This window comes from Prosopis cineraria, unplaced genomic scaffold, assembly GCF_029017545.1.
Source record: "Prosopis cineraria cultivar Desert tree isolate PC_DT_omini unplaced genomic scaffold, ASM2901754v1 PC8, whole genome shotgun sequence".
In the NCBI taxonomy this organism is placed as follows: domain Eukaryota; kingdom Viridiplantae; phylum Streptophyta; class Magnoliopsida; order Fabales; family Fabaceae; genus Prosopis; species Prosopis cineraria.
Window position 1 is genome coordinate 31,786,035 of NW_026555339.1, and position 12,295 is coordinate 31,798,329.

The 12,295-nt window shown below is 34.5% G+C and overlaps 1 long non-coding RNA gene across 3 annotated transcripts; it reads right to left on the reverse strand.

The window, feature by feature from the left end:
- Window positions 1-6,990, reverse strand: LOC129317604 (uncharacterized). Of its 3 annotated transcripts, none has more exons than XR_008594989.1 (3): window positions 6,559-6,990; window positions 3,324-3,933; window positions 1-366 (listed from the first exon to the last, which is right to left on the reverse strand). It is a non-coding gene; the product is annotated as an uncharacterized LOC129317604 (long non-coding RNA). The 3 variants fall into 3 exon arrangements; XR_008594990.1 differs by having other exon boundaries at window positions 3,328-3,948; XR_008594988.1 differs by having other exon boundaries at window positions 3,324-3,948.
- Between the last annotated feature and the right edge of the window lie 5,305 nt (window positions 6,991-12,295).

The following is a 12,295-nucleotide window of genomic DNA, read 5'->3' on the forward strand; positions in this document are numbered from 1 at the left end:
TACAAAAATTTGGCTTGTAAATTGCCCATTTTTTTCTTTAGGCTAAATTTACATTTCATTTCTTTAATCTCATCTATCGCCAAATCACTACAAATAGTCTCCACCCATCTCAAATTCACACATAATCACATCCATCCACTAACCCATTCAATCATTTCACCTTTCACACATATACAAGGGCTAGGGAGTTCAAAATCACAAACCACACCACAATCATATCTTATGCACATGTACAAATCCTATAGCAACTTATACATATACAGGACTAATACCAACCAAATTCATTACACCATATCTTACAAAGATGTAGGTGAGAGATGTCAACTCAGTCTATATCCTTTTCCTTTGACCTTCTAGTAGTAGAACCTGAAAAATGTAAATAACCATGAGTAAGATAAAAATCTCAATAACTAAATATAATTTATTAAATGTCTATTACCACAAATAATCATGCCAACGTAACTAAAAATATCATATAGCACATATATACAACATATCAATACTAAATTATCATTTTTGCATATAAATCACATTCCAAACACTTTTACACCACAGCATGATCAACTATCCACCAATCCTCTAAAGCTTCCTGACACGAAACCATAGGTTCTTTTGGATCAACCAATTTTTGACCCGAGCTCACTTTCGGTGGTAGAAACACCCAGCCAAAGGTAATCTAACCCCCTACAGACTATGGTTTCCCTCTTCACACGCTTGTGATAGAGGTGTCGTTGACTCCTAATCGCATCCTAACCCTAACGGGCACTAGGGATTTACCAGACTGCCCGAATATCCCATGGTAATAGTCTCATAATATGTTGTACCAGATTACCTATGGTAACAGCCCGTATAATGCTACACTGTATGTCCCATAGTGCTAGCGCAATCATATGAATTTTTCACTCACATATCTCCACACACACACAACCCCACATATCCTGAGTGAACTCCCACACCCTATGATCATGCTCTTTCACAACTTTCACTACTTATACACCTTTCCATAACATATATACTTTCATATCATATATATAAATATCCATTAAAATCAATAACTTTTCAAATTCATTTTACAATGCAAAGTTTATGCTAAAACCACTTCAATAACAATAATGTATAAACTCATAAAATTCGCAATTTATCATTTGATATTTACTTATACACAATCAATAGTTAATAAATATAATAAACTATATAGTTATTTCAACCCTTCTGCTCAATAGAAAGGATTACCCATGTAACTTCAACTTTATTCAAGCTCCTTTCTCGTAACTCGTGTGTCACACACTATAATCTACATAGAATTAGCATTCAGAGCCAATTTCTCCATTGACCAAAAGTGCCAATTATCACATTTAAGTACTCAATCGTTATCAAATCCACATTTCACACTCGATTATGCACATTACTATTGATCACCCCTCATTTCAAGCTTTTACATTTTTTAACAATTTTTCTCTTACTACTCTCTCTAAATTAGGGTAATTTTTGCCTAAAGCTTCAAAACTTTATCGTTTTGACTACAAGCAGTCACAAAGCACTAGTTTAGTTTCAAAAAACCTTTTTATTACTATTGGGTAAGAAATTAACTCCTTAAAACTCCTAAATTCACTTTCTCATTGGTTAAAACTAAGAGAAAATAGGATAGATTCGAAAGTTAAGGCAGTACGTGACTTACCTGATAAGTAAAGAGTCAGAAACACTGTTCTTGCTCCTGATTTTGGTTGCCCTAACACACCCTTGGCTCTTCTCCATACCTGATCTCTTCTCTTAGGTTCCCTTTTCTATTTTCCATGAGCTGGACACATCCTATTAATCTTTTTTCTGCCCCATGCGCCGCGGCGCATCTATCACCCACCGCGATGCATAGCACAGTGAGGGAAATCCTCACTATGCTCACACGCTCTGATTCAAGACTCTGCTCTTCTACTTATATCTATTCATATAAAATCCTAATGAGTCAATATAATACTTCACTGCTCAGAACCCTAATCCCACATTAAATCACTAATTCATTCCTAATTAGTCATTAATGAAGGATTAAAAATTTAGGATGTTACAGAAAGTCTTGACGATCATGATGGAAGACTGTCCATGCTGAAGTAAGATGTTGATAAAAAGAAGTTACTAGCCTTAAAAGTGACAAAGGAGGAATCTGAGTCTGAAGCAAGTAACAGTGATGACTTTGAAAAAGATATGGCTATGTTTGTCAAGAAATTTGACAAATTCTTTGGAAAGAAAAAGTTTAGGAAGAAATTCTCAAAGAAGAAAGAAAAAGAGATAATTTGCTACAAATGCAAGAAGCCTAGACATATTAAGGCTGATTACCCTCTGAAGCAAGAGAATAAAAGCTACAAGTATGACAAGAAGAAATTCAAGGCTCATCTCTCTGCAATTTAGGGTGACAGTGATGAGGAGTCCACAGAAGAAAAAGAAGCAAATTTGTGGCAAATGGCCAAAAGTCATTCTAATCAGGTAAACGATTCAAACTTTAACTCTGAATTTGAGTTTACATTTGAAGAGCTAAAAATTTTTTGAAGAATTGCACAATGAATCTTTTCTTTTTATAGAAAATCTTTAACAGGTGAAAAAGAGACTAACTATTACTGAAAAAAAAACTTGTTTCTCAAGAATGAGAATGATGCTTTGAAAAAGAATATTATTGTTTTAAAAAAGGAAACTTCATGCACTAATTGTTCTCTTTATATTTTTGAAAAAGAAGATTTAAAAAACACTCTTGCAAAATTTATTAAAGGTAGAGATAATTTAAACAAAATTTTGAATTAACAACGAAGTGTTTTTTTATAAAGTTGGCATAGGCTTACTGGCGGTAAAATATAATCCATTCAATCTTGAATTTAACAATAAAAATAAATGAGGAAAAATACAAATGATTTTTGATAGTGAGGTAATTCATTTAGAATCATAAACGATGCACTCTTAGCATATTATATCTCTTGTTGAGAGAATCAATCCAAGAGAATGAAATTATTCGTGAATGCAAGATCACCATAAAAAGAGATCAAAAATAACAACAACAAAAATTCACATGTCAGAGATTCCTTTCAACACAATATTTCACAGTGAAACATATGATCAAACATCTATTAAACATACTAATCTGAAAAAAAAAAAAAGTAAGCATTAGATATCATATTATCTTTTTTAAAGATTGCAAAGTAGATATGAAATTATCAGATCACCCAAACAAAAAAAAATAGAGAGATAGATTTGTTTGCCTTATCCTCACACATAAACGGATTCCAGGCAGATCTGAGATTCTGATCACATAGAAGGATGTAAATGCAAAAATCGTTACTCACTTACTGTCTTGTTCATCCGACTCCTTTCTCCTCTGTTCCGTGTTCCTCTTCGAAAAATTTTCAAATTTCACTCTTCACTTTTTCAGAAATTTTTTCGCTCTTTCGGTCCTCCTTTACTCTAAGTCTCTGTTTTCTTTTCAGAAATCTCCCTCTAATCTCGGCCTCCTCTGTCTCTAGATCGCTCAATCTCTCTCGTCTTCCCCATGCTCGACTCTTCTTCTATCTCCAGATGCTCTCTTCTCTCCGTCTCTTTCTCTTCGTCTCCTTCTCTTTGTCTCTCCTCCCTTTTTGTTTTCAAAAATCTCTCCCTTTTATATCTCAGAAGAATACCATACCTAGGTAGCGCGAATCTATGAACTCTAGCTCGATTCAGCTTCTCCTTCCTCACACGGCGCCGTATTCCATCTGCAAAGCCGCCTTTCTTCACCCCAGTCTGTGCTCTTTTCCCTTTTCGACTAAGTCTATGCTGGAAATTATAGGAGCAGGAGAAGATATCCATTTTTAGAGCTTGCGTGTGAAGTGACTGAAGTTTGCGTGTTCGACTCTGCAATCATAGACGAAGCCGCGCCTGTGTCTCTCGCGCCTCTTCTCTCTCTGCGAATTCTTGTCTCTGAGAAGACGCCGACTGAATGGTTAAACACGTGTGTTTATGCGTTTATCCATTCAACCTCATATCCTTTTTTTTAAAAAAAATCGTAACTCCTTTATTTATTTATTTATTTATTTATTTATTTATTATTATTATTATTATTATTATTATTATTATTATTTAGATTTTTTTTGTTGTTTCTTTTGTTGTAGATATATATATATATATATATATAAGGGAAACAACCAGATCTACAAGAATTTAAAAATATTTAAACTTTAAGATGTTGATTCTCATAATTTTTTGATTGTTAAGATAATTTGGTGAAGAGTTTTTTCAAAGACTCAAGCAAGATTTTTTAAAAAAATATAATCTTAAAAAAGATTAAATTTTATTTTTATATTTTTTTATAAATTTTTTGTTATTTTTTAATGAATTAAAAGAAATAAGATCCTAACCAACAACAAAAAAGAAAAAAAATTATCTGGGTTAAGATTAAATTAAACATATTAATTAAGGATTTTTTTGATTTTGAAAATATAATCCTAAAAAAGATTAAATTTTATTTTTTTATTTTATATTTTTGGTTATTATTATTTATATTTTTAAATGTAAAATACACCCAGACAAAATACAGTGTTCACACCTATGAGTGCATCAATTAAAATGGATAAGGATGAAAAAGAAAAAAAAAAGGAGGATCAATTAAAATTTAGCAAAAGATTGGATCCCTGAATGATTTTCTTTAATTTGCTTCCGTTGTGTATTTCTCTGATTATATTGTGAATTGAATAATTTTGCAAAATAAGTCTTCAACCGAAGCTTTTGAAATAAAATTTGATTATTGTAATTGATGTGAGGCAGTGGCAACACCGTAATCTTCTCCAATATTGAGTGGATATATAGGGAAGGTTACAGTCAGGACCAGCTTAGAATTATGAAAGTTGTGTGAACTCAGAGTATTGTGTAATAAACTAAAAGCTTGAATATATATGTAAATAAGTTGCCATATGAGATTGCATGCATGTTTGAGTTGTGTTTGATTGAAATTGTAGGGATGTGTAATAATAATGGTGAATCTTAACCTACGTATAAAATTATAATGAAATGAGTAATTTGGGGCTAAGATTGAATTATGATTATGTTATGAATATAGATATATGTACACTTGTGGTGAAAAAGACCAAGTGGGCCGAGTTGTATTAAATTGTGTTAAATTGTGATTTACGGAAAATGAGCTGTTGAATGGTCGAATTTTGAGATATGTGTATATATGTGATATGTTATGGTCAATTAAATATATTAGGTCCTTTTTGATTTGATTCAAGGCCTAGTGTGGTAGAATTGATTTGAGTGCTTGGGTGTGTTAACTTTTGATAAAAAGTGACTTTTTGCACCCAGTTATCTAAATTTTGATCAAATCATTAGATTGGGTCCAAACTTTTCTCATTATCTAGCTTATGAAATAAGCTTTGTGTGGGCCCTTGGATCACTCCAATCGGATGTTGTATGTGAAAACTACGCACGTCAGAAGTTAGTCATTTTTGCTATCAAATGACAGTAGGAAATTCAAACTGGCATCGCGGAGCATGGCATCTCACACTATAGCGCATGACACAAAAAGTTAGGCGTGGAGCTCTGTGCCACATGCCGCGCCACATGTATTGCACGCAGTGGTGCATGACCTATATTCCAACCTGATTTTGTAGTTTTAAGCATGCAATGGTTTATATGAATGCATGTGACTTGCTTTTGCTGTGTAATTATATGATGTGATGTGATTTTAATGATTTTACAAAATGAGTTTTAGGCTCAAGATTTTCAAACAAATTTTGATTACCAGTTATTATGATTAGTGTGGTGCTTTAGTTAATCTTTTCTTGTATCGAGCGGATATAGAAGGAGGTTACATTCTTGGCATTAGCAATTGTATAGTTATATTGTGAGGCCTCAACAAGTTCTAATTAAGGTTAATTTGGAATTAATTCTTAGTTAGGCATTATTTTAGGTATTATTCTAAGCCAATTAATCAATCAATAATACATTGAGAGCTTAATGATGCTAATTTAGTTTACTACATGAGTGCTAATGGTTAGGCCTGTATGTGTGACTTTATTAGCTATGGTTGGGATAGTCTTGAACTACACTTGGCTAAAGAGAGCATTTCCTTAGCAATTTAATTGTTGAATGAGGATTTCTTCATCATGATACTCTTAGGGATCACTTCCATTCATTGTTGCAAACACATTTTCATTTATTCACTCATTTTCTCTTAAAACCAAAAATTGCATAAACACTAGTTAGAATTTTAATTTCATTTTCAAGAAAATTAATCAAACCATTTTCCATTGTCGTTTATAGCACATTTGATAGTCATTCTTAATCATTTTTTAATCCAACTTGCTATGGAATTTGACTTAGGTTGTGCCCTATACACATTGGGGTGTCTACTTAGTTTAATTTGGTGCATACGCAACTAGTGCATTTCACCAAACCAGTAACAAAGTTCTAATTTAGTCTCAGAGAACCTTTCTATTACTATAGGGTAAGAAATTAACTCTTTAAAACTTTCAAATTCAATTTTTCAATAGTTTAAGCTAAGATAAAATAGGGTAGAATCAAAGGTTAAGATAGTACAAGACTTACCGAATAAGTAACAAGTCGAAAATGTCGTCCTTCCTCCTGAAACCTCATGCCCTAGTAGAGCCTCCCTTCTTCCTCTCCCTCTTGTGCATCTTTCTCTATTTTCCTCTCTATTTTCATGAGTAAGACATGTTCTTATTCATCAAATTTATGTACCATGCGTTGTAACGCGTGTGCTATGGTGAGGAAACTCCTTATCGCGCTCACACGCTCTGCTTCACCATGACGTTCTTTCACTCCAATATGTTCATATAACACCTCAAAAAGTCAAAATAACATTTTACCATCTAAAACCCTAATCTCACATTAAATTACTAATTCACCCTTGATTAGCATTAATATAAGAATCAAGAATTCGGGATGTTACACAAACCACCTCTACTTCTTCCCCTTTCCACATAAGAAGTATAAGATGAAGAGAGGAAGAAATGCATTCATTAGCATGAATCCAACAAGTTCTAATTTAGTCTCAGAGAACCTTTCTATTACTATAGGGTAAGAAATTAACTCTTTAAAACTTTCAAATTCAATTTTTCAATAGTTTAAGCTAAGATAAAATAGGGTAGAATCAAAGGTTAAGATAGTACAAGACTTACCGAATAAGTAACAAGTCGAAAATGTCGTCCTTCCTCCTGAAACCTCATGCCCTAGTAGAGCCTCCCTTCTTCCTCTCCCTCTTGTGCATCTTTCTCTATTTTCCTCTCTATTTTCATGAGTAAGACATGTTCTTATTCATCAAATTTATGTACCATGCGTTGTAACGCGTGTGCTATGGTGAGGAAACTCCTTATCGCGCTCACACGCTCTGCTTCACCATGACGTTCTTTCACTCCAATATGTTCATATAACACCTCAAAAAGTCAAAATAACATTTTACCATCTAAAACCCTAATCTCACATTAAATTACTAATTCACCCTTGATTAGCATTAATATAAGAATCAAGAATTCGGGATGTTACACAAACCACCTCTACTTCTTCCCCTTTCCACATAAGAAGTATAAGATGAAGAGAGGAAGAAATGCATTCATTAGCATGAATCCAACAAGACTTGGTATTGTGCTGTTGTGCTGAACATAAAGAAAGTAGTGAGAGATGATTTAGATCCAACTTCCACTTGTAATAGTAATATCCCCAGAACCTTTGAGGCTGTCCTTATAAATCCTACCATGGACACTTTTGTTGGCATTAAATCTTGTTCATCTCAAGCCATTATCAACTAGTACTCTTGTCATAGGTTTTCTATCAAAATGAGCCTTAATATACAAAGGCTTTAAATGTTGAGTCAACTTAAGCTTGGGTTTTTCCAGAATAGCCCATTTTGATATCCCTTCCATAGCCTCTAATATAATTTGGCATATAGGCTCTAATTTATTGTTTGCTGTTTGCACCTTTCCCTGTACTTTAGATGGTTTAGGCTTTTCATCTTCCCTTGGCTCCATAGGACAATATTGGTATGGGCTCGTCTACTTTGTCTCAGTGATCCCCATTTTGTCTTGTAAAAGCTTGTCTTGAGTCACATTTCTTATGGATTAGCTAAATTGTAAAGAAAGGGTCAAAGAAAACATGCAATAGAGGTTTAGGGGTACCTATCCTACATAAATATCTCTAAATTGCTTGCTTTCATTTTCAATTTCTTCCCTCTCATCTTGGTCCTCCATTGACCTCCTTCTGAATTTGCTTGATTCTTACCCGTCAATATTCTCCCGGAAGTCTATCTTATATTTCTTTAGATATCTCTGTGCTGCCCGCTTGCATTGAAGGTGTCTTTTCTAAATTCGTGTTAAAATACTTAAGAATTTCTAGTGTCTCATGACCCTCCATTGTAAGGGCGGCATGTTGCTTGGTGGAGTGACAAACCTGTCATTATTCCTTATAGGCTTTGGTTTTAAAGAGAGCTCTTGAGTGATTTTTTATTCCTGTTCCACTATGGGTTGTCCTTAGGATCCACATCCTAACCTAAGGGTTTTCCTGAGAATAACTCCCCTGCTTTAGGTAAGGCTGAGTATTTTATAAAATAATCAAATTTTCTTAATGGCTCTCCTAAGTGGTCCCAAACCACTTTGGGTTTCTCCAGGCTCTTCATAAGATGCCCCTTCAGGCCTATATCCTAACTCGAAGGCCTACCTATGTATGGTTTGTTGTGTCAAGTAGGGCTGTGTGCCTCTCATCGTAATCGATCTTGCCAAAAGGTTCCCTTAAGCGGCCCCACATTTTCCTTAGCTTTCTCTTGTCTCCTTTCATCTTTGATCTATACATTCCAGGGTCATTTGTTCCCCTATTTCCTAGTTTTTTTTTTGGAGTCTATCTCTACCATATTGATAATGGCAAAAGATGAGAACAGATCTTTATCCACTACTGTGGATTTTTCCTTTTCTGAAAACTTCAACAAGCCTTTATTAGTCTGGTCTTGTACAACATTCTTAAAGGCCCAACAGACATTAGTACTGTGGCTTCAGGAATGGTGATATTTACAGTATTGCTTTCCTTTACGTTCTTTTTTGGAGGGAATTTCATGATCCTTTCATCGTGATCGATCTTGCTAGAAGGTTCCCTTAAGCGGCCCCACATTTCCTTAACTTTCTCTTGTCTCCTTTTGTCTCTGATCTATACATTCCAGGGTCATCTGTTCCCCTATTTCCTAGTTTTTTGTTTGTTGGAGTCTATCTCCACCATATTGATAGTGGCAAAAGATGAGAACGGATCTTCATCCACTACTATGGATTCTTCCTTTTCTGAAAACTTCAACAACCCTTTATTAATCTGGTCTTGTACAACATTCTTGAAGGCCCAACAGAAATTAGTTCTGTGGCTTCAGGAATGGTGATATTTACAGTATTGCTTTCCTTTACGCTCTTCTTTGAAGGGAATTTCATGATCCATAGGTAATGAGATGAACTTCTCTTTAAGCAAGAAATCGAAGATTTCTTTGGTCTTTAAGGTTTCAAATATGTATCGCACTGCATTAGGTTTTTTTAAGGGTTTCAACAACATCCTTATTAAGGCCGAGCAAGTATAGTCCCCTATGCTTTTTAGTTTTGCTACAGCCATATCTAGTTCACCAAAGTATGTGCTTGTGGTTGTTCGCCGATGGTGATCCTCTTCCTTCAATAATTCCTCGTATTTACAAACCTTGGCCATGTGCTTATAAAAGTCTCTAAACTCCATCCCTAGAACTTTTTCCTCAACTCTAATCCAACTTGCTTGGGCTAATTTGACAAATTCAACCCTTGAAAGAGATACATTACACCTGCTCCTTAGTCTTTTGAACCTTATAAGATATTCATCTGCCGCCTCTCCTGCTTGCTGAGTGAGTTTGCAGGAAAGCTCTGCGATACTAACTTTAGGTTCTACCTTATAATTGTACATGAAATTTATGTTCCATCTCAAGCCAATTAAGCACCAAGTTACAGGGCAATATAGTATACCAAGTGAATACTAGACCTATGAGGGAGTTCGGGAATAATCCTACCTTCAAGTTGGCAAAGTTGTTGTAATTGGTGATTTCTCCACATTGGATGGTAAATCTGCCAATATGTTCGAGTGTTGACTGTGTGCCATCTCCTGAGAACAAGGTAAAATATGGGATTCTATAGCCTCGAGGATAAGAGTTGTCTCAGTCTATGTGTTCAAGGTACAGTTTCGAGAACGTAGGCCAGCCAATCAGTACTATGTGCTCAATATGTCCACCTATATCAACATCAGGCATTAATGGTTCTAACCTTGCGAGTGCAAAGTTTCCTTCTGGCTTGTTAAAACCATCACCCGTTTCATCAATCTTCTTATCTTTTCTTGTCCTTAGCATCTTCTTGCTACACAGTGTCCCATCAGGCATGCCACAAATTGTTCACCATAAATAACAAAAATACTAGGCGTACTAGAGATACTGAGTTTCAAATGATAACAAAAGGTCCCCGAGCTCCCTTATCACAGTTTACCTGGATGTAAAAAGTACAAAGGAATTGGAATAACAAATATTTGATGAATAGAAAATGTAAATTACAAAGTAGTAAAGGTTATAAAGCTAAAAGTGATTTGAAAATTAAGAGCTATAAGTATAAAGGAATTCAGCAACTGATTGTTGTTTGCTACTTATTTCTGTGCCCTTCTCTTTCTTTTATACTAGTTTAGATGAGATGGTTGCCCTTATAAAACTTGGAGTTCGTTAGCGAAGTATTAGGGATTTAGTAGGCACGGCTTGTGAGATTCATGGCATAATCTTCCTCTTCACAATGCGTATTGTCGTTAACTGTTAGCCCATATCCCCAAAATATTTGTTGATAATGGCCATGACCTTACAAGATTCAGGGCTTATTGAGATCACGATCTATTATGAGACAACGATCTCGATAAGGATTATGAGTCTTAAGGGATTCATATACCCAAATTGACTTAATCAAGTTATTTCATCATGATTTGGACATGCCCTATTGTTAGATTGCTTATTGGGCCTGACTTTTTAATTATTCAGCCCATTTTCTATTATAGTCATGGTAAAAGATGTTTTGGTTTTAGCCCAAACAATAGTCTTTGCAGGGGGGAAAAGATTTTCATGGAAACCATGATCCAAGTGGAAACACAAGATATGCCCAACCCCAATCAAGCATGCCTTAATGACCATGTGATGAACACAAGTTCTTTCAGACACTTCTTACAAGTTCGATTAGGAAGAAAACCCAAAGCTAATCATCAGTCACAATTCCAAGAAAAGGTGAAGTATCTATTTTTTGAAACTGATAAAAAAGGGATTTTCAATTAAAATAAAAGTGTGTATCAAATCAAGGATAAAACATTATTATCATTGAGGATAATGATTAAAAAAAGTTGTCTCTGATATGTGCATTGCATGTGTATGAGATATGTTATTGTAACAATATACATGAAGATTTGATCCCAGCCTACATAATGACCAACCTGTGACAGGCCCAATTAATCAAAAGTGGATTGCAGGTTAGTTTCTTTGACAACTTCTGGCTTAAGCCGAACTTAAAAATTTAAGATGCAAGTCTCATCTTTAACACAAGAAGAATAGAGTAAGGTGGCTGATGGCGTTGCTCATGACGATTGGGACTTCACTTGACTTGCAAACATTGTGCCAACTGAAATAATAAAGCATCTCATTGCTATTTTGTCTCCTCAACTAAGTAGATATCATACTATGACATGGAGTGTCAGGCTCAACCAACCATTTTTTCACCCCAAAAAAAGGTCCATTTGGCTCATCCAGTCCACCAAAATTGGGCTAGTACATTAGGCTCAACCCATTTTCCCAATGCCAAGTGTTACCTCTAATGGTATGCTCTCCATCAAGTTTGATCTATGCTAATGAGCATTGACATACTTGTATTTGTCATGTACCAAGTGCTTGGGTTCTTTGCTAAAAGCTTGAACACAAATACCATTGCATAACTCATCATCTTTCACTTACAATGATCACTTCAATCTTCGAGGAGGCTCTTTTTAAGGTTTATCTATTTTTTTTTATTAACGTTCATTTTTATCTTTAAACTATTTCCATAAGAGTACTAATGTCTTAAACTCTTATCGTAAAAATTGTCTTATACATAATTAAATCATAACAATGTTGCCGTTGATATTAAATTGACAACTTTTGACTACTTTGTTGACTATTGCTATGATAAATAATTTATGATACTGGGTGTTCTTACAAAAATAATTCAAGGGCAAAAATGAATGTTAATCTTTTTTTTTTCTTTAACAAATCTAATGTACAATATTT